Source organism: Cervus elaphus, chromosome 16 (genome assembly GCF_910594005.1).
Source record: "Cervus elaphus chromosome 16, mCerEla1.1, whole genome shotgun sequence".
Classification (NCBI taxonomy): Eukaryota; Metazoa; Chordata; class Mammalia; order Artiodactyla; family Cervidae; genus Cervus; species Cervus elaphus.
Window position 1 is genome coordinate 29,956,085 of NC_057830.1, and position 9,411 is coordinate 29,965,495.

Consider the following 9,411-nt stretch of genomic DNA (forward strand, 5'->3'; position numbering starts at 1 on the left):
AGGAAGATTTCTTAGGAAATGACCTTTGATTCAACTGCTGGGCTGCATGCACTCAGCTGTGTCTGACTTTTTGTGATCCCATGGACTGTAGCCTGCCAAGCTCCTCTGTTAATGGGTTTTTCCAAGGAAGAATACTGGAGTGGGTTGCCATTTCCTTCTCCAGGGGATCTTTCTGATCCAGGGGATTGAATGTATGTTTTCTGCTTTGGCAGGTGGACTTTTTGCCGTTGAGCCACCAGGGAAGCCCCTTTGATTCAAGACTGAACAACAAAAGGAATGGGGCAAATGAAGAGCTTATAGAAGAATGTATAGAAGAATAAGTAAAGAGGGCAGCAGGTGTAAAGGTCAAGGTAGAAATGGGCTGGAGTATTCAAGGAACAGAACTTCCTAGATGGCAATAGTGGTAAAGAACCCACCTGCCAATGCAGGAGACGTAGGAGAAATGAGTTCAATCCCTGGGTAGAGAAGGTCCCCTGGAGGAAAGCATGGCAACCCACTCCAGTATTCTTGCTTGGAGAATTCCAAAGACAGAGGAGCCTGGCAGGCTACAGTCCATAGGATCTCAAGGAGTCAGACACAACTGAAGTGACAGAGCACATACACTCACACATTCAGGGAACAGTCAGAAGGCCAGGGTGGCTAGAAGGGGTGGAGGGGGGAGGGATGGGGAAGAGCCATAGGAGATAAGGTTAGAAAGAGAAGCAACAGCCAGATGATGAAAGGCCTGAGAATAAACTGTAGGGGGTCAAGTCGAAAGCTGAAGGAGGTTGATTCAACCTCTGCTTGATTGCCTGTCAAACGTGTGAAGATTCTGTCATATTCCTCATAAATCTTTACTTTTCCACCACATATTTTTAGCTCCTTCTATTGTTCCTCATATTATATTTTCAGTTCCTCCAATGGCTCCTATATGGCAAGGCCCTGTAGCTCTTCATGTTCTTCTCTGACCTTCTGGCTCCATGAAACTCCTCCTACACCATGCTCCATTCTACAATTGCTTCTTCTCTCCTGTTCATCCCATGCCCTAGGGATCCATTCTCCTACCTAGAAATTAGCCTACTTTTATTACCCCCGCTGATAGTAAATAGGCTAATGATTGCAACAGCAGGATGGAGCTCAAAGTGGAGGAGAGGGCTCAGCCAGCCCTGTGGGGACCTCTGAAGCTGGGTTGACCCGTCAGAGTAGTCTGAAGGTGGGGCAGGGGGGCCAGAACTTCTATCCCCCTGTCAACCTGTCATTGGCTCTGGGTTGCTATGGGAAAGATCATGGCACAGGAGAAGTGGCTCTCTTGTGTCCAGGAAGTAGTTTCAGGAGCTGGAGAACAAGTTCTTTATCCTCAGTGAGGAACTGGTGACATACTATAGCATCCACTATCTTAACCAAGAAGACTAGGAACTGAGGTGAGGCAAGGGTCTCTCTGTATCTCTCAGCTTGCCTTTCCTCTCTGTGTCATCACTCAGACCCTCTCTTCCCTTGGAGGAAAGTGTATGACCAACGGTATTTCCAGACATATGTTCTATCAGCTTAGATTTACCCACTGGTTCCAACAAAAATCCAATGTTGAAATCTTACTGGTCCAGATAAGTGGTCACTCCGCAGGCAATGATTGTCATTACAGGGATAACACTGGATCTGCTCTAATTTATTTATTTACTTTAATACTTTTATTTATTTTTTATCTTTGATTGTGTTGGGTCTTCATTGCTGCGTGTGGGCGTTCTCTAGTTGTGAGCGGGGTCTACTCTTCATTGTGGTACACAGGCTTCTCATTGTCGTGGCTTCTCTTGTTGCAGAGCACAGGTTCTAGGGCACACAGGCTCAGTAGTTACAGCTTCTGAGAACTAGAGCACAGGGCCATTAGTTGTGGCACACTGGCTTAGTTGCTCTGTGGCCTGTGGACTCTTCCCAGACCAGGGATCAAATCCATGTCCCCTTCATTGGCAGGCAGATTCTGAACCACTGGGTCATCTGGGAATCCCTCTAATTTATTTTGAAAATGCAAATAATTATGAACATTAGCACTTTGCCTGTTTACAGGTCGAATGAAATACATCAATAAAAGCAAAGCACATGAACATTAATAGATGGTCAATCTACTGCTATTGTTAGGATTAAGATAGTTATCAAGGGTTGGTATCCAGGATTGAACATTCTGGAGCCCAAAGGAACAAGAAATAGCATAAGAAAGCTGAGTTGAATTTGAGGGGCAGTGAGGCAATTACGTTCACAAGGTGGATGATTTTTTAAAAAATAATATTTGTTCATTTGGCTGCATCAGGTCTTAGTTGTGGCATACAGGCTTTTCTAGCTGTGGTATGTGGGCTTATTTGCTCTGCAGCATGTGGGATCTTAGCTCCTCCACCAGGGACTGAACCTGTGTCTGCTGTATCACAAGGCAGAATCTTAACCATTAGACCACCAGGAAAGTCCCCAAGGAGGAGGGTTTTGATGGGAGAAGAATAGTCAGCAAGTCTGGAGAAGAGCATTTCATATAAAAGGACAAACACCAGTTAACTCTTTGCTCCTTGGGCAACTTTTCAGGAGAAATACTGCAGAATGCTAAAAGCAGGGGGAAGGGCCTTGGAAAAGAAATATTTCCTTAAATACAAAACTTGAAGTATAAAGACTAATATTTTGGGCCTAGCAAAGGGTAATAGCAGCTCTATTTGTGTTTGTCCCCTTATGTGCCAGACATTTAGTCCCTTGGGATCTCAGATTTGCTGGGATGTAAAAGGCATCTAGTCCAGCCCAGCCCAGCCCTCCTGAAGTTTATTCCCTTGGAAACCCTCTCTAATAAGAGGTGAAATTCTCAGAACTGGGATGGGGTAGGCCTGCTGGATTCTGAGTGCCAGCTCTCCCCAGCCTGGAGACTTTAACCAGTTACCCTATCTCACCAAACACATATTATTTGCCTGTAAAGTAGGATGGTTGTTTCAGTTCAGAGGGGTGTCATGATGGCAGAGTGCTCAACTCCCAGCTGGGCAGAGAGGACACACCAAGTACATGAAAGCTCATCTGTTGCTTCCTGTCACCCACGATGAAGGGAAGCCCACCACTGACAAAGGTAACCATCCCCTTAGATAGAGGCCACTTTGCATGGTGGTCAGGTACACAGACTCTGGAGCTAGATGGCCTGGGTCTAGAGGCCTATATAGGTTACTTACCTCACTGAGCAATATTTTGTTCATCTGTTAATTGGGGCTAATGATTGTAGCCACCTTATAAGATTATACAATGATGCTGGTGCAGTGTTTAAGAGCCACCATGTTCACCCTACAGTAAGTATCAATATGTGCTATGTAAGCTTTGTTATGTGAATAGTGATCGCGCTACTGACCTGAGGAAGACAATACTCAAGACAGTGTTGGTTGGAAAGAAGAGTTTGGTTTATTCAGGAGGCCAGCAACCTGGGGAAAAGGCAAACTCATATCCAAGGAACAACTCCAAAGATTCTGCTCTACCATGAAAGTTTTTAAAGGAAGAATCATTTAGGGAGGTGACCAGAGCCTTCATTATCCTCCACTGTGTGCAGGCTCCCTTCTGGTTGGTTGGTGGTGAGCTAACAGGGTGGTATTTCTGGAATCTTGGGCTTAGCCTGATGTTACCATCCTCCACCTAGGTAGGGGCCTTAATTCCTACAGAAGAACACCAAGATATTCTTGTGTATTTTACTTGAGGAGGATCCAGAACCTTGCCCCATGGCTGCACTATTGTTTCTTGACTGCTCCTCCTTCGTTTCTGTGTTCCCTCCCTTTGTTGTTGTTCAGTCACTCAGTTGTGTCCAACTCTTTGTGACCCCATGAACTGCAGCACGTCAGGCTTCTCTATCCTTCACTATCTCCTGGAGTTTGCCCAGATTCATGTCCACTGAATCAGTGATGCTGTTCAACCATCTCATCCTCTGTCACCCCCTTCTCCTCTTGCCCTCAATCTTTCCTAGCACCAGGGTCTTTTCCAATGAGTCGGCACTTTACATCAGGTGGCCAAAGTACTGGAGCTTCAACTTCAGCATCAGTCCTCCCAATTACTATCCAGGGTTGATTTCCTTTTGGATTGACTGGCTTGATCTCCTTGCTGTCCAAGGGACTCTCAAGAGTCTTCTCTAGCCCCACAGTTTGAAAGCATCAAATCTTCAGCGCTCAGCCTTCTTTATGGTCCAACTCTCACATCCATGACTTCTGGAAAAAACATAACTTTGACTGTACAGACCTTTGTCAGCAAAATAGTGCCTCTGCTTTTTAACACACTGTCTAGGTTTGTCAAAGCTATTGTTTCTTAACTGCTCCTCCTTTGTTTCTGCAATCCCTCCTTATTTGATTAACAACTATTTGAATCTGCCCTTTGGAATTCAGGGAAGGTCAAGGAGACTGACTGAAGCTTTCTTCCTACTAACAAGAAATGGAGGACATGGAAAGGATGTGTGCCCAGGAGGGCCCTACAGGGTCCTGTTCTGTTTCAACAGCTGTTGCTTTTATACAAAAGCAGAAGAAATTTCCCTTGTTATCAGTAAGGGGCTAAAAGGACATGGAAATGGAGATTCAGACTGTATTTGCCTGTTGCACAGTTACGTCCCATCCATCATGTTACTGACCGTGACTAGCTCTTTTCTGAGTCAGAGCACATAAACTCATCACCTGGGTGTTAGCCCAAGTTAGGAAGGTGCATGACCGGAGGACAGTGGGCACCTCCACAAACGGGATTTCTCCCTCCTGCCTCCACCTGTGCCTGGCAGAGCTGCTCCTTGCTGGCTGCAACAATTTCTCCTCCTTGATCATCACAAAACACACTGACCTAACACAACACTGGATGTAAATGGCATGTGTGTGGCATTACCAACTTTGTTACGGTTCTTCTTCCTGTGAACAAGTAGTGATCACCGATCTCCTCACTCAACTTTGTGTCAGAGGCAGGATGTTGAGAAGTAACAATCTGGGTGATCACTTACCACCCCTGCCACCCATCTCCTGAAATGAAGGTACTTCTGCTTGTTCCCCCAAACCTCAAGGCAGCTAATGCAACAGGGAGGTGGCCTCCCATCTTGATAATCTATTTACAAAAACTTTTAAGCATCCTCCTTAGGTTTAAGAAATTCCTTAACCTCAGCTCTAAGACATGGAGGCCATTTCCCCGCCCCTCCGCCCTCAGAATCCAATTGTTTGGAAATAGTTGAATAGTCTCTTAAGGGGACCCACAGTCTTAAGTAGGACTCCTAAAGCCTTTTTTTTTTTTTTTTTTAAGCTCTTTCTACTGGACCTAGAGCCCACAGAGCTGGGTTTACTTTCTGTAAGATTCTTGTTGTTCCATCACTAAGTCGTGCCAGATGCTTTGTGACCCCATGAACTGCAGCACACCACACTTGCTTCCCTGTCCTTCACTATCTCCTGAAGTTTGCTCAGATTCACATCCATTAGTCAGTGATGCCATCCAACCATCTCATCCTCTGTTGCCCCCTTCTCCTCTTGCCCTCAATCTTTCCCAGTATCAGGATCTTTTCCAATGAGTCGACTCTTCACATCAGGTGGCCAAAGTATTGGAGCTTCAACTTCAGCATCAGTCCTTCCAGTGAATATTCAGGGTTGATTTCCTTTAGGAATGACTGGTTTGATCTCCTTGCTGTCCAAAGGACTCTCAAGATATGGGCCACTAAGGTTTTCAGGTTCTGTTATATCCTCTTCCAGGGCTAGTGAAAGCTGTGTTCCTCCCTCCTGAGATATATGCCCATTCATAATGAAACAAGAGGGAAGGGGTCAAGGCATGACTTTTGAAAGCCTGACATAGCCACAGGACATGAAAAACAAAACAAAACTGGTTAGAACCAACTAGGTCCAAGATGGTGGAAGATTTGACTTCCAGTAGAGCTTGAGACTCGTTATATGCTTACTGTAATACATTAGCATGCTAAATGACATAGTAACCAGTGCTATGACTGTTCAGAGGCTAAGCACAAAAGACCAAAAAGTGTACAGTGGCCCAATTCCTGGAAAACTCTAACTCCTTCTCCAGGATTAGTTAGCATAATTCTCCCACTCATTAGCCTTTGAAGTTACTCAGCCCACAAAAATTAACCATGCCATATTCTGGCATGTTTTGCCTTCTGAGATGGCCCACACTCTGTGGAGTGTATTTTTAATACACACTAAATAAATCCACTTCTTACCTCTCACTTTGTCTCTTATTAAATTCTTTCTGCAGTAGACATCAAGAACCTGAGCTCCATTAAGTCCTGAGATCAAGTGTGTGATCTAAATTTAAAAGAAGCCAGGTTCGAGTCTCAGCCTGTAGGTGGAAGTCCCAATCTGGCTTCCAGCTGGGTTTGAGTCCTGGCAAACAGGTTCAAGTCCCAATCAATGTTGCATGGTTTCAGTTAGGTCAGAACTTATAGAGACTTTTACTTGAAGGGTCCCATTTCACATGCCAATGGTTCTCCTGTTAGATCTGCCCAATGCCCCTTTAACAGCACACTCCTGTTGGAACATTCTTCCTTTCAAGGTGGTCAAGACTGAGCAGAAATGGCTTCAAGAACTATTAAAAATTCTACTTTTTCTTCTTCCACTTCTTAGACAACCCAGGGCTCCTCTGGGGAGATCGGGATTATATCCCAAGGAGCCAACTAGGAAGCCCCTAGGCCCTGTCAGTGCTCCTCTGCTTGTGGCCCCTTGCACTCTCCATGGCCCTCCTTCACAGAGGATGATCGGGGCATTCCCTTCTACTTACTGTCTTCCTTCTTGCTGAAGCACATTGACTGGGCCCGCACCTTGGTCCCTCAGCATCTTCACCTGCATTCATCCATCAGTGCCATGGGTTACTCAGTGTGACCTAGGGGGCAACAGCCAGGAGAGTGGCTTGTCTCTTTAGCGACTTGTCCTCCTTTTCTTCCTCAGCCAATATCTGGGTTATTGAACACTCCCAACAGAAATACTCACCAAGTGAGAGTTTGGGGGCATTTGGACCCACTGCGACTTTCTGCAACTTCCCTTAGATGTTGGGGGCAACTCTGAGGTACAAAGTATAACCATTGGGTCACTCTCAGGGGCATCTCTATAAAGAGTTGTATACTGTCAGAGGCATTCTCTACCTTCTCTAAGAATGTTGACGAATTTTAATTGCCTCCTGTTGAGTGTTTCTGACTTTTCCCATTTATAGGTCTCCAGCCAGCAGCCTTCGTCCCTTTGAGTAGGAGACTTCGATAATGCTTAAGTCGGGCCCTGCCCAGACTCTATGGGATCCCATGTGGGTCAGTGGTGGGCACCACTCCTGTAGCTGGTCTCCAGATCTGGTGATTGGACTGAGTTTGGTGTTGCTGTCGCCCCATAAGGCACTGTACTAATGGGCTCTTGTATCCACTTTTCTAACCTTTTGCAATAAAGATCCAACTGCAGGATGGTGTTACAATTTAGAGACCTATCTTCTGGCCACTTTTCTTGATTTTCTATTGAGTATTGGGGCCAGGCAACATTCCTGAGAAACGCCATCTGGTATTTTGCATGGGTCAATACCCAAAAGATTTCCAATTTACAATACATTCCAATGAACAACAGTTGGGAACAGAAAAGTAGTTTTCCATTCTGATGTACCACAGGGAGACAGCCATTCTCAAAGGCTGACTAATGTGAGTTATAGATACCAGAGTTTGCTTGTCCTGAGCCTGAAGGTAGCTTTTCCTATGGTTGCTAAGGAACTCAATTTCAATTAATTTATTAATAGATAAGACAGTCAGACATTGAAGACGAGACAAACAAGGCAAAAACATAAACTAGAACCCTATGACTCAAAACCAGGGTGAACCCAGGCCAACAGCCAAAGCCTCAGAAACCAAACCCCAGTTTAGTAGTCAGCTTCTGCCACCTGGAAGGGTGAGCTCAAGAACCCTATCCACCTATGTGTTCCCTGCATCCAAAAGTCTCTTGTTTCTTATTAAAAAGGGACTCAAATTGCCCCCCACCCCCATCACAGAAAAGGTGGCTTCTAAACCAGAGGTCTGCAGTTTCCCCCCAGAAGGAATGCAACCTCCCACAGTAGTAGGAAGGGAGTTCTCATTCACAGAGACCTCCGGTTCCTTAGTGGCAGGAATGCAACATACCTGTGATAGAAATCAGAACCCGGTTTGGAAACCAGGGTGAAATCAGAAACCCAAGCCCAACTGAGTTCTTCTCAAATTCTGCTCTAAAAAGTGAGGCTATCCTGACATCCCCACCCATTGTAGCACCGATTCTGAATTCTACTCACCCTCTGAAGTCTACTGGCATTGAACAGAATTGTGCAGGTGGCCACTTGGCTCACAGAGAATGAGCCAGCGAACAGTCTGAACCAGTAGACACCCAACAGAACAATGTCTGACCAAGAGAACCTGGACAATCTGACCAAAACCAGAAGCAAATTAGTCCACTTCACTCCAGTGCGGCCAGCTCTCCTTGTCCCTGGCCAGGGCACATGTCCTACTAGAATTGCCAGAAATTGTACAGAACTCAATGGGTCCATCGTTTGGGATGCTTGTAAGGAGACAAGGGCTAGCTTTCAAAGCACGGTCTCGCTAATAGCAGATGTTCAATAAATGTTGTTCCATGAATAAGTGCCTTAGGACAGAAGCAATGTGCCTACAAAACCCTCAGGATGTGGCCTCGGAACCTCTGATCTCAGTGTGGTATCTAGGACACCCTTTCCTGGGTCTGTGAACATTTTCTCTGCAAAGTGCAGTTATTGGAAAGGAAGGTCTCCAGCACCAGCAAGACTCTCTGAGGCCCTCCCCCTACATCAGCTCCTCTTTGAAGTACCTAGAGAATATAGATAACAGTATTTGATGCAAGTTTCCTGAGTTGTTTTGTAGACATGAACCCAGCTCCCTCCACCCCTCCACCAAATGAAGAAACTGCTTGATGTCAATGAGCACATAGCCCCTGCCACTGCCCCCCTGTGCCCGCCCCTCACCCCCAAATCTGCCCTTTAAAAATGCTTTGCCAAAATCCTTTGAGGAGCTGGAGACTTTTCAGGGTATGAGCCAACTTGTTTCCTTGCATGGCCTTGCAACAAACCTTTCTCTGCTCCAAACTCAGACTGTTTCACTGTTTGGCCTTACTGTGGGTTTGGCACAGAAACTCGCATTAACAGGTCCCTTTGATAGCTCTCAGACTACAGGAATCTTGAGAACAGATCTGAATTAAGGATCCGTCCGAAACCAAGCCATCGGACAGCGAGGAACAGAGGAATCCAGTCTCTTGAAGTTGGTCAGAAGAATCAGACGACAGGACAAGCAGGGGTGGACAGAGGTCAGGGAGCAGATGGCAGATGACGACGGTGGGGGTGGGAAGCACAGCGGTTAGAGCATGAACTCCGGAGCAGCTGGGCTGCAGCGCGGGCTTCTCACTCACTAGCCACGCTGCACTGAGATTCACGCTTAACCTTCCCAATTGCCGT